The sequence below is a fragment of the Filicampus tigris genome, chromosome 7, assembly GCF_054856515.1.
Source record: "Filicampus tigris isolate MCC_2025a chromosome 7, RoL_Ftig_1.0, whole genome shotgun sequence".
Classification (NCBI taxonomy): domain Eukaryota; kingdom Metazoa; phylum Chordata; class Actinopteri; order Syngnathiformes; family Syngnathidae; genus Filicampus; species Filicampus tigris.
The window spans coordinates 24,257,021-24,270,902 of record NC_141223.1 but is presented as its reverse complement, the minus strand read 5'-3'; the positions used below and the strand labels follow the sequence as shown (position 1 = coordinate 24,270,902).

The 13,882-nt window shown below is 44.4% G+C and overlaps 3 non-coding genes across 3 annotated transcripts; all 3 read right to left on the bottom strand.

Annotated features, from left to right (window-relative positions):
• Positions 1 to 1,306: 1,306 nt before the first annotated feature.
• On the bottom strand, positions 1,307 to 1,470 carry LOC147145313 (U1 spliceosomal RNA). The gene has a single exon (XR_015087623.1). It is a non-coding gene; the product is annotated as a U1 spliceosomal RNA (small nuclear RNA).
• A 2,903-nt stretch (positions 1,471 to 4,373) lies between these two features.
• Positions 4,374 to 4,558, bottom strand: LOC147145312 (U2 spliceosomal RNA). The gene has a single exon (XR_015087631.1). It is a non-coding gene; the product is annotated as a U2 spliceosomal RNA (small nuclear RNA).
• A 7,009-nt stretch (positions 4,559 to 11,567) lies between these two features.
• Positions 11,568 to 11,731, bottom strand: LOC147145311 (U1 spliceosomal RNA). Its single transcript, XR_015087701.1, has one exon. It is a non-coding gene; the product is annotated as a U1 spliceosomal RNA (small nuclear RNA).
• Between the last annotated feature and the right edge of the window lie 2,151 nt (positions 11,732 to 13,882).

Genomic DNA, 13,882 nt, shown 5'->3' with positions numbered 1-13,882 from the left:
CTGCACGATAAATCGAAATTTAATCGACGTCGAGGTTTGACCTGGCGCAATAATCCAATCGCAAGAAAGTGTCATTTTATATTCAAAAATGTATTTTTTTCCTCCCCTTTGGTGTTTGAGTGATAGACGTATTAGCCAACCAGAATTGTCGATGCTCGGGTTTGAATGGTACTGGCCAATCTATGGGGTCATTATTGAAGCAAAACCATTTACAAATGCGCATTTCAATCCACAAATGTGTCAAAAAAATCATATCCGTAAACACAGTCACAAATGCCTATTGAGCATCCACAAATGCGTATTGAGAGTTTACCAGAGCTGGGCATTAGACCATTTTTTGTCTGTCCGGCCGCGACCCTCCACCCTTGACTTGGGTACCCTTACGGCCGCGACCCCTCGGCCATATTCATAAACATTGTCGGCCCCGTTCCGCCCTCCGACCAAAAAACAAAGCATCCACAATTGACATCTCCGCGGGAGAAATGCTCTAACGGCAGAGGCTTTTTAAAGATCATTAGCTGACTAATTTACAATTTGAACCCGCTGTGGACACGCTTCAATCTCGCCAGTAGTACTTAGCCAACGTGCGTGTGCTTACTTGCATTGCGAGCCCCGGGCTCGATTTATCGTATAATTATTTGGGTCAAACAGCAGCCAGAAGTCGTAGTCAAGTTACTTATTTATCTTACACACGTCCCCTCCTTCAAAATAAAAGCATTCCAGCAAACCACTATACACAGCTGCTTGGCTATGGCGTATTTCACAATGCGTTAGTCATGTTAATCAATGTGGCATTTGTTTGTGTAAGAAGAGACGTGCAACAACAACGTGCGTTCAAGCGTGTTTGTGTTTCCTTATTTTCACATCACGTAACCCGCGCCTCCCACCTACAACTGGGGCATACTATTACAAGAGGAGGCGGGGGGTGCTGAGGGGCAATACCACAATCCCTATAACATCAGTTGTCGCTCGCGTCGACGCGGGAGTAGAAAGAAGCCTAAAAAGAAGCCTTTCACCGAGTAGGCTGAGATTAAATTCCGCCGCCCCGCGAGCACGTCACACCCATGAGGGCCGATTAGTGGGCCCGACTAAAAGCCACTTGCTTAGTCCAGCTATTTTTTAAAAATTTGTCAGCCGACACCAACCACCCCCCGGCCCAAAAAATGGGCATCCGGCGGGGCCTGAGGGTCCGTTTGACAAAATGGTTATGCCACAATTACTATGTGACAGATGTATCCTACGATGCGCATCATGAAGAAGAAGAAGAAGAAGAAATTGACAGGTGTGTTGATTTTGACAAAGTTATCAGGGGATAGCGCGAACGCAGTCCCCCACTACCAGAAATTGTGCAGTCGAGATTCCCACATTTGGGGAATTCGCAGAGGTCAGCACAGCCAGAGTGCAATGGCTGAGCCTCACCCTGGGTGAACCACCTTCTTGATCATGGTATCTCCCCTGCCAGGTAAGTATGAGTTGTCCTACTCACCAAGGACAACCTCTTTCGCACACACAGCTTCTTCAGTCACGGCTCATCTGCGAGACACGTGTCGACACATACGCACACATTCACACTGGATGATGCCTCACTCTTCCACCGGTTTAACCCTCCTGCGGTATTTGACCATTTCTTGGATATTTCAGATCAAAGAATTTTACATCAAAGCCAAAGCATAAAAAAAATAACACGAGGGAGCTGAACTTTCACCCAGATGGTCAGAACATGCCGAAGTTCAAAATGGCACCATGCTGTCATTTTTAAAATGAGTCCTGCATGAGTTAGCTGGTTTCATTGTTTTAACTACGCAGGACGTATTTTGCCATTTTTTGTCCCATTGACTCCCATTATACAGCATGATTTTGGACTTACTGTAAACCTGGTGTGTTTTCGTGCATTTTCAATGAATACCCGATGAGTACATTGTGTGACGGGTCTACTAAACCGTGAAAATCGAAAATTGGAGTTTAGAGTGTTAACAGCCTTAATCCACCATGTGGCGCTAAAGGACAACTAATGATTTTGCTTCGAGATGACGTATGTGCTTGTGGCATGAGTTTGCGTGAGTCGATTTGTTGTGTGTGTGCGTGCGTGCACATACAGGAATATACACTCACGTACACGTGCCTCAGCCGTGCGCGCGTGTGCAAGTGAAAACGCGCGCTCATATTGGAAAATGAAAATGCTGTATGCAAATGAGATCTCATTACTTTGGCTGGTGTATGCGCTGTGGGAGTGGCGCTCCATGCAGAAAAAGCTGTATTGTGATTGACAAGAAACGTACGCGCGTGCGTGCGTGCGCGAGCGCGTGAGCGTGTGTGTGCGTGTGTGTTTGTGAGATGAATGGGACAGTTATGACAAAGAGTGTTTTAGTGAAGTAAGAGTACTTATCAAATGTTCATGTGTGGATATGAAAGTGTGCGCGTGCATGTGCGTGCGTGCACGTGCACATGCACGGACGTTCACGCGCACTCAAGACTTTCAGGCTGTGTACGTGTGTCTGCTTACATCAGCCCACAGACTTATACTGTGCAGTGAGAGTTTATGAGTCCCATTCTAAATCATGATTTTTGATGCATTGTAAACCTGATGTGTTTTCGTGCATTTTTCAATGATTACCGAATGAAACTATTGTGTGACGAGTGCACTACGCAGCCAAAGTATAAAATTAGTGTTGAGAGTGTGAACAGCCCTAATCCTCCAGGTGGCGCCAAGATAAGAACCTTCTGATTATGCTGGGGTCATCCCAGTAGCGTTTCTGCTTCCGGGGTGACATTGGCTGCCATTTGCTAAATTTTGCTTTGCCTTTTGCTGTGCCTTTTCAGACGTGTGTAAGTACACGCACATACGTTCACACGCGCCAGCCGTGCACGTGTGCAAAGGAATACGTGCGGTTGTGCTGGAGCTTAGAGGAATTTCACTTTAGGGGTTTGGCGGATGTCTTAACTACTTCATTATTTGTACCAAATTCAAATGATGTGTAGAGAGAGCGAGAGGGAACCAAATGAACATTAGAATTTATTAACAATTGACTATTAATGACAAACAATTGGTTATTAATGAGTTGAGCCCCCGAATTAGTTAAATAATAAAATGTTCTGGCCAACGTTGCCGCGGTTACTGGAGGTTCTCCGCCGGCGAGTGAGCGAGTGCAACTGCTGCCGAACGTCGGGGAGGAGCTCCGCTGTCGGGGGCGGCCGACCGTTGTGACGACGGTGGACTCCGAAGACGCTGCCCAATCCAGCCGAGGCTCACAGCCTGCGCCTGCAGACGTGAAGACGTGCAGTGAGAACTTTAACAAAACGCACTTGTTGACTGAATGGTTCAGGGAATTTTGAAGGAAAAGAAAGCCAAAAATATTTTTTTAATTATATCAACTACAACCACGGCAAAGAGACTGTTGACCACCTGGACTAGTTGTCAGAGTTTGTTGTGATCAGATAGGATGGATAGATAGATAGGATAGATAGATAGATAGATAGATAGATAGATAGATAGATAGATAGATAGATAGATAGATAGATAGATAGATAGATAGATAGATAGATAGATAGATAGATAGATAGATAGATAGATAGATAGATAGATAGATAGAGAGAGAGAGAGATAAAGAGATAGATAGATAGATGGATAGAAACTATATATGTATGGAAGATAGAGAGAGAGAGATAGATAAAGAGAGAGATAGATAGATAGATGGATAGAAACTATATATGTATGGATTTGTCTGGTGCCACTGAACATTTTGAAAGTGAGAAAATATTCAGAAAAGATTGTGTCCATTTTTTGGTCAAAATACCGCAAGAGGCAGAAGGGTTGAATAGTATCGTTCAGTCAGTACATTACCTAAACCATTAGGAATGAGGTAAAATGAATCTGCAAAAACATTCCCATCATGCCTTGCTTCACTTCTACCAAGAATTCAAAGCGGGAATTGTCCCAGCCCCCATGCTTCACTTCCTGTTTCTTTGTGTGGTCAGGAACATAATTTTACGCTGCTGACATCGAGTGGTGTAACAGCATTTTAATAAAATTTGAAGTATGACAAATATCCTTGTTTACTTTAGCTCTTTTTGGAGTAGCGTGGGCAGAGCAAGACAATGTTTTCTTATGGTGGGAAACAAAGGTCTTTCTTGATAAAACTATGACTTTGTATTCTTTTAATTGTTTTTCTATCTTGAAAGGGAAAAAGATTAAAATAAAATACTAAACTATATCCTTCTGAAATGATATTGCAAACTTTCAACATCAGAAGTCTTGCCTTCACTTCTTAGGATACTGCGACATGGGGCATTCGTAATCATGAGTATTGGCTGCAAAGACCGAAACACCACCGTGAAACATCAGACCAAGTTTAATGCTTGTTGTTAACCAGCAGAGGGGGTGCACCATTCCTGGAGATACTGCAATACCAGGTCGATGCATGGAGTGGACGGAGCAAGCCCCTTTTCCATCTCCCAGTTCCAAAAATCAATTTAATATATAGTCCCCAGATAGGAGACGTATCAGATATTAAACTGATAAGAACAGATTTTTCTTTTGAACAAGTTTTATTGTTACAATGGACAAATGTTAGTCACATCTCTCCAATATGGAGCACAGCTCTATTCACAAAACAACATGTTCAAACAATATCCTTGTTAGCTTAAAAGTCATCATGTTAACCTTAATAATACCAGGTAAACTATGCATAATATACTGAAATTTAAAAGACAGATTAGATAGAACATATCGAGCCTGTTGTACAGAAGCGTAGTGTCCTTAGTAATTGGGACCTCATCCTACCCTTTCAAACAGCATTCCTCCGGTCCTCTCAGGGCGCCCATAGGAGTTCCTCACCCCTCTTGTTCCTTTTCAGCAGTCTCTCCCGGTGAACCAGACCGTCGCTGCCAAGACCTTTTATGTGTAGCTTCGGTTCCCTCCTCCGGGTGGGCACAGACGACTCTTCTTGGTGGCTGCGTCCTTGGCCTGCCGCCAGCAGCTGTCAGGGTAGCTGCGGCCATTCGGAGCACAGCCACAGGGGGGGTCTGTCTGTGTCTCCTTACCAGCAAGTTTCTGGAGGTCCAGATGGCGTCTTTGATGGCGGCGAGGGTGAGCCACTGCTTTTCAAAGTGTTCTTTAGGGTTTTCCAACTGGCTCACCCCATAGAGCACAAACTGTGCGTTTAATGCCTCCCTTGCTGGCAAGTCCGGGAATTGTAGGTGGCCGGCTGTCGCCCACAGGTCTACAGCAGCACTGCACTCCCAGAGGAGGTGCCTCACCGACTCGTGGGCGCCACAACCAGGTCGGGGGCAATTTGAAGACGCTGACATTCCTCGGGAGTGCATAACGGACCTCACCGGGAGAATTTCATGGGCCACCATCCATGACAGGTCCCGAAGTCTGTTTGAGAGGGCAGGATGGTTGACATTGCGCCAAACCGTTGTGGGCTCACCAAATGCGAGGCCGGGAACTGGACTCACTGCTTCCCGCTTCTGCACAACAGAGATAAGAGATCTGTGATTTTTTAAAACATGACACTCTTCTTTTTCCAACTCAAACTTTCTTAAAAAATTCCTGATAAAAGAATAAAATGGTGGCAGATTAAAAGACACAGGGATTTTATGATCAGTCGGTATTAATTTTAGTTTCCGGAGGTATGAACCCATCCAGAAACGTGTCATTGCTTGGCTCTTCTGGGCACTTGATGGTTCAAGCGCATTTCTCAGGTGCAGGGCTACATATTGGCTCCCCAAGAAGAGATGGAGGTCCGGCACTCCTTTTCCTCCATTTTCCTTGGTTTTCTTCATGGTGTCTCTTTTCAGTCTCTCCCACTTGGAGCCCCAGATAAAATGAAAGAAGGCGCGGTCCAAATCTAAAAGCACATTTCTTGTTGGGGTAAAAACAGAACTGGTCAATAAAAGCAAGGGTAGAATAACAGCTTTTATAATTAAAACTTTCCCCTCTATAGTCAGGTCTCTCAGCCCCCAAAAACCAAGTCTTTTTCTCACTTTCCCTATCACGTCACCCCAGTTTGTTTCCCCGCCCCCATCTTTGCCAAATTTGATCCCAAGTATTCTCTGGTCCGTTTGTATCAGTGTCAGGGGTAGTCCTGTCTTTTCTGTCGCGGTCCACGGTCCATAAAATTGTGCTTGGGTCTTAGCTCTATTGAGTTTTGACCCAGAGGCCCTTCCGTACCAGTCAGTCAAGTCCAAGGCCCTTGTCACAGATAAAAGATCTGAACACAGGATGTTAAAATCGTCCATGTACAAGATGCACTTTGTTGTAAGTCCTCCGCCCCCAGGGATACTCACCCCCTTAATCATTTTGTCCCGTCTCAAAATCTGTGCCAGTGGTTCTATGCATAAAACATAGAGGAGAGCAGATAAGGGACAGCCTTGACGCACACCTGAGTTAATCTGGACTGCTTTTGTCAAATTCCCATTAACCATGAATTTGCTGCTAATGTTCTGATACAGCAGTTCCACCCACCCTATAAACCTTTGGGGAAGACCTAATTTTTTCAATAGCCTAAAGAGGTATTGATGTGAAACTCGGTCGAAGGCCTTCTCAAAGTCCAAGTTTAAGATTACTAACCGCATATTTCTGTCTCTTGTGTAGCAAATTGTGTCACGGATCAGCGTGAGGCTGTCTGTGATCTTCCTACCCGCTATGGCACAGGTTTGATCAGGGTCGATCAATTCGTCCAGTAAGACAGACAAACGCATAGCTAAAAGTTTACTAAAAAGTTTGCAATCAACATTTAAAAGCGTAATGGGTCGCCAGTTACCAAGGTCAGTCTTGTCTCCCTTTTTGTGCAATAGTGCGACTATCCCTACTCTGAAGCTATCTGGTAGTCGTCTTGTTTTGTCCAACTCATTAAAAACAGTGATTAAATCTGGTGCCAACAAGTCCCAAAAGGTCAAATAGAACTCAAGGCAGAGGCCGTCCTCTCCTGGAGACTTTGCTTTTTTGAATTGTCTTACACATTTATTTATTTCCTCTCGGGTAAAATCTTGAGTTAATAACACTTTGTCAGTCACGGTTTTCTCAATGAAATGTAATACTTCTGACATTGTCTCTAATTGAGTATCTTTCTTGTCATACAGTCTCTGGTAGTAAGTTTCGACTTCCTGGTTTATTTCACTGCTAATTTCCGTTATCACTCCATTTCCTTTTTGCAGCTTGAAGATACCCCCACCCTTGCTCATAATTTTTTTGAAGAAATACCTGGTACATTTTTCTCCTTCCTCTATTTCTTTTTCTTTGCTCCTTAATATTATGCCTCTACTTTTGATATTTGCTAGAAGTCTCAGTTCCTTTTTGACCTGTTTAATTTCCTCATTAAAATTAATGCCCTTTTGTGATAAATTAAAATACCTTTGTAGTCTGTTTTGCAGGCCCAGCATGTGTTTCATTTCCTTCCTTCTTTTTTCCTTACCTGCTCTTTTAAAAAAGCTCTGAGTTCTTAGCTTTATCATTTCCCACCACTGTGCCCTCGATTCGTACAAGTCTTGAAGTGTTTGCCAGTCCTTGTACTGCTCCCTGTATTTAGCAACCAAGGCCTCATCCTCCAGCAGGGAGCAGTTCATCTTCCACAGTCCTCCTCCAATGGTGACACCAGAAGGCGGTGAAAGAGTACATGACAGTACTAGGTGGTCTGAGAAGAAAACAGGCGTTAATCTAGCATCCGTCGGTGGCCAATCACGTGTAAATATGTAGTCTATGCGAGAGGCTCTGGTGCTATCACTACTGAACCACGTGAAGCCCTCCTCTCTTGGATGCATGGTTTTAAAACAATCGACTAATTTAAAAACCCGACACATGTCATTCAGTAAAACAGATGTTTTGTCCACTTTAAAATCCTCCCCAGCTCCCTTTCTATCCCTTATATTTAAAACACAATTAAAATCCCCTCCTATAATTAATGGTGCGCGACCTAGCATGTGGGGCTGCAGGTTTTCTAAAAGTTCATACCTATCATGTTTATCATTAGACCCATAAATATTTAAAAGGTTAAAATCCTGTCCTATAAATGTTAGGTGTGCGAACAGTGCTCGTCCATTTTCCACCACCGTGCTCCTTTTAACCTCAATTTGGGAATTGTTTATTAAAATGGCCACCCCGTCATTTCGATTTTCATTTGAGCCACTCCATAATGATGGGTGTGGCCACATTTCCTCCCACTGTTTGTAATTTCTTAAAAAAGGTAGACCACATTCTTGGATTAAAAACACATCAGACTTAATAGTTTTTAAAAAGGACAAGACGTTCTGGGCTCTAATCCTTGATTTCACACTTCTAACATTTATAGTTGAGAATGTGAGAGTTGCAGGTATGATTTAAAATTAAAACACAAAAGGGAGTATTAAAACCGTCCATTAAGTTATTTCTCGAGACTGCAGTTCCTCCTTCATATGTACGGCAGGAGAGTTGGGTACATGATTATTTCTCCGAGAAACTTTTGGTGATGGTTTCTCACGCAACCTTAAATTCATGGTATTGTGACTTTTGGGCGTTGATTGCAATTTAATATTTAAAAAGGAGAGCTCATTTGGTGTGCTGCAGGGGAAAACTCTGGGCTCATCCACCTCACTGTCTGAGCTCCAAAGCTTTCCCCTCTTCTCTAAAGTCAAAGGGGACTCAGAAGACCTTTCAGATGCTAGCCTTTTGGATTTTTGTGCACAAGGGATCTGAGTGTCCTCACTGTCAGTCTGCTGTAAGATGGCTTCACTTGATTCGCTTGTGGGCGGGTCTTGCAACATGCCACTTTCTTCTGAGCTCCCTGTTGGTGGAGCCAATACATGCCCCTCCCCCTCCTCACCTGTTTCCTCTACTCCAATGACAGGTTTTGGAGGGAGATTTGAATTTTCCTGATGACTTCCAATTTGTTTGTTGCTTTCATTTCCATTAAGCTGTGGAGCCGATACACACCCCTCCCCCTCCTCACCGGTTTCCTCTACTCCAATAACAGGTTTTGGAGGGAGATTTGAATTTTTCTGATGACTTTCAATTTGTTTGTTGCCTTCATTTCCATTAAGCTGTCCCATTTCTTTTCCGGCCTTCAATTTGTTGGCAAATGATTTTGGACAATTTCTGTAGAGGTGGTTTGATTCCCCACAGAGATTGCACTTTCTGCCATTGGTACATTCTTCAAAAGTATGCCCAATTACTCTACATTTCCCACAAATGATTTGCTCACATGCTTCTGCCAGGTGCCCGTGCTCACCACATTTGTGGCAGAGCTTGGGTTGACCTTGGTAGTGGATGTAGCCTCGGTTTTCGCCCAAGACTATCATGGATGGGAGATGTTTCAGGCCCTGGAAGCCCTGAGGGTCCTGCCATTGCTGGATGGGTACCCGCCAAGCGCAATTCCAAATGCCGTCCGCATCCCTCACCTTCACAGCCTGACCTTTTACCGCGCAATATCTACCCAGCCAAAAACAAATGTCGTCTGCGTTAACTGTCTCATTGAACATTCTGACAATAACTGTTTTGGCAGCATTATCAGTCAGTTTCTCAACGTTAAACACAGAAAACTGGGCTTTTACATTTTCAAACCGGGTCCAAAATTCTCGAAGGTTTGCAGCAGAATTAAAGCTAACATCAAATCCTTTACTAAACGGCAAAGTTATTATACAATTAAGCTCATTAGCTTTAAACTTTAAGGTCTGTTGGACATATTTCCTGGAGAAGTCCAACCTGGACATCCCCGGGGTCCCTCCACCAGTGTCCTTAAAGGTGAAGCGTACACTGTGGTACCTCCGCATGCCGGCATAAGTGGCCGACATGGTGGGAGGACCACAAAATTAAAGGAAAACAAACAACTTACCGTCAGCACCCGACCTAAGAAAAAAAAGCGATTTTCAACACAAACCGTTAGGACAATATATCCCCCTGTGAATTAGCTCTTTGCCACAACAGGCGTAGAACACACAACCAAAGGAGGTGATCGCAGACTTAGCCAAAAGGCCGAGAAGCGATAACTACATATCGGCACAGGGGTCCACTTCATTCCCGACCGGATGAGCTACAGTGACGGTGACAAACGTCAAATAGCCATAACAAACACATTTACAGCCCAAACAACAACTACGCGCATTTTAGGTAATGACTAGTGCAACTGTGTTGTTTTTGCCCGCCTGCAAATGAAACGAAAGCTGAGCAATTGCTGGGTACTTTGGGTTATGTGGCCCAAAGTGTCCAATAGCAAAGCAGCAATACACGTGTCGTGGACATGTCTGGTGGACACTAATTTTGCTTGCGCTGAACCCAATGATAAGTTTAGGGCTGCACGATAAATCGAAATTTAATCGACGTCGAGGTTTGACCTGGCGCAATAATCCAATCGCAAGAAAGTGTCATTTTATATTCAAAAATGTATTTTTTTCCTCCCCTTTGGTGTTTGAGTGATAGACGTATTAGCCAACCAGAATTGTCGATGCTCGGGTTTGAATGGTACTGGCCAATCTATGGGGTCATTATTGAAGCAAAACCATTTACAAATGCGCATTTCAATCCACAAATGTGTCAAAAAAATCATATCCGTAAACACAGTCACAAATGCCTATTGAGCATCCACAAATGCGTATTGAGAGTTTACCAGAGCTGGGCATTAGACCATTTTTTGTCTGTCCGGCCGCGACCCTCCACCCTTGACTTGGGTACCCTTACGGCCGCGACCCCTCGGCCATATTCATAAACATTGTCGGCCCCGTTCCGCCCTGCGACCAAAAAACAAAGCATCCACAATTGACATCTCCGCGGGAGAAATGCTCTAACGGCAGAGGCTTTTTAAAGATCATTAGCTGACTAATTTACAATTTGAACCCGCTGTGGACACGCTTCAATCTCGCCAGTAGTACTTAGCCAACGTGCGTGTGCTTACTTGCATTGCGAGCCCCGGGCTCGATTTATCGTACAATTATTTGGGTCAAACAGCAGCCAGAAGTCGTAGTCAAGTTACTTATTTATCTTACACACGTCCCCTCCTTCAAAATAAAAGCATTCCAGCAAACCACTATACACAGCTGCTTGGCTATGGCGTATTTCACAATGCGTTAGTCATGTTAATCAATGTGGCATTTGTTTGTGTAAGAAGAGACGTGCAACAACAACGTGCGTTCAAGCGTGTTTGTGTTTCCTTATTTTCACATCACGTAACCCGCGCCTCCCACCTACAACTGGGGCATACTATTACAAGAGGAGGCGGGGGGTGCTGAGGGGCAATACCACAATCCCTATAACATCAGTTGTCGCTCGCGTCGACGCGGGAGTAGAAAGAAGCCTAAAAAGAAGCCTTTCACCGAGTAGGCTGAGATTAAATTCCGCCGCCCCGCGAGCACGTCACACCCATGAGGGCCGATTAGTGGGCCCGACTAAAAGCCACTTGCTTAGTCCAGCTATTTTTTAAAAATTTGTCAGCCGACACCAACCACCCCCCGGCCCAAAAAATGGGCATCCGGCGGGGCCTGAGGGTCCGTTTGACAAAATGGTTATGCCACAATTACTATGTGACAGATGTATCCTACGATGCGCATCATGAAGAAGAAGAAGAAGAAATTGACAGGTGTGTTGATTTTGACAAAGTTATCAGGGGATAGCGCGAACGCAGTCCCCCACTACCAGAAATTGTGCAGTCGAGATTCCCACATTTGGGGAATTCGCAGAGGTCAGCACAGCCAGAGTGCAATGGCTGAGCCTCACCCTGGGTGAACCACCTTCTTGATCATGGTATCTCTCCTGCCAGGTAAGTATGAGTTGTCCTACTCACCAAGGACAACCTCTTTCGCACACACAGCTTCTTCAGTCACGGCTCATCTGCGAGACACGTGTCGACACATACGCACACATTCACACTGGATGATGCCTCACTCTTCCACCGGTTTAACCCTCCTGCGGTATTTGACCATTTCTTGGATATTTCAGATCAAAGAATTTTACATCAAAGCCAAAGCATAAAAAAAATAACACGAGGGAGCTGAACTTTCACCCAGATGGTCAGAACATGCCGAAGTTCAAAATGGCACCATGCTGTCATTTTTAAAATGAGTCCTGCATGAGTTAGCTGGTTTCATTGTTTTAACTACGCAGGACGTATTTTGCCATTTTTTGTCCCATTGACTCCCATTATACAGCATGATTTTGGACTTACTGTAAACCTGGTGTGTTTTCGTGCATTTTCAATGAATACCCGATGAGTACATTGTGTGACGGGTCTACTAAACCGTGAAAATCGAAAATTGGAGTTTAGAGTGTTAACAGCCTTAATCCACCATGTGGCGCTAAAGGACAACTAATGATTTTGCTTCGAGATGACGTATGTGCTTGTGGCATGAGTTTGCGTGAGTCGATTTGTTGTGTGTGTGCGTGCGTGCACATACAGGAATATACACTCACGTACACGTGCCTCAGCCGTGCGCGCGTGTGCAAGTGAAAACGCGCGCTCATATTGGAAAATGAAAATGCTGTATGCAAATCTCATTGCTTTCGCTGATGTATGCGCTGTGGGAGTGGCGCTCCATGCATAAAAAGCTGTATTGTGATTGACAAGAAACGTATGTGCATGCGTGCGTGCGCGAGCGCGTGAGCGTGTGTGTGCGTGTGTGCGTGTGTGTTTGTGAGATGAATGGGACAGTTATGACAAAGAGTATTTTAGTGAAGTAAGAGTACTTACCAAATGTTCATGTGTGGATATGAATGTATGCGCGTGCATGTGCGTGCGTGCACGTGCACATGCACGGACGTTCACGCGCACTCAAGACTTTCAGGCTGTGTACGTGTGTCTGCTTACATCAGCCCACAGACTTATACTGTGCAGTGAGAGTTTATGAGTCCCATTCTAAATCATGATTTTTGATGCATTGTAAACCTGATGTGTTTTCGTGCATTTTTCAATGATTACCGAATGAAACTATTGTGTGACGAGTGCACTACGCAGCCAAAGTATAAAATTAGTGTTGAGAGTGTGAACAGCCCTAATCCTCCAGGTGGCGCCAAGATAAGAACCTTCTGATTATGCTGGGGTCATCCCAGTAGCGTTTCTGCTTCCGGGGTGACATTGGCTGCCATTTGCTAAATTTTGCTTTGCCTTTTGCTGTGCCTTTTCAGACGTGTGTAAGTACACGCACATACGTTCACACGCGCCAGCCGTGCACGTGTGCAAAGGAATACGTGCGGTTGTGCTGGAGCTTAGAGGAATTTCACTTTAGGGGTTTGGCGGATGTCTTAACTACTTCATTATTTGTACCAAATTCAAATGATGTGTAGAGAGAGCGAGAGGGAACCAAATGAACATTAGAATTTATTAACAATTGACTATTAATGACAAACAATTGGTTATTAATGAGTTGAGCCCCCGAATTAGTTAAATAATAAAATGTTCTGGCCAACGTTGCCGCGGTAACTGGAGGTTCTCCGCCGGCGAGTGAGCGAGTGCAACTGCTGCCGAACGTCGGGGAGGAGCTCCGCTGTCGGGGGCGGCCGACCGTTGTGACGACGGTGGACTCCGAAGACGCTGCCCAATCCAGCCGAGGCTCACAGCCTGCGCCTGCAGACGTGAAGACGTGCAGTGAGAACTTTAACAAAACGCACTTGTTGACTGAATGGTTCAGGGAATTTTGAAGGAAAAGAAAGCCAAAAATATTTTTTTAATTATATCAACTACAACCACGGCAAAGAGACTGTTGACCACCTGGACTAGTTGTCAGAGTTTGTTGTGATCAGATAGGATGGATAGATAGGATGGATAGATAGATAGATAGATAGATAGATAGATAGATAGATAGATAGATAGATAGATAGATAGATAGATAGATAGATAGATAGATAGATAGATAGATAGATAGATAGATAGATAGATAGATAAAGAGATAGATAGATAGATGGATAGATAGATAGATAGATCGA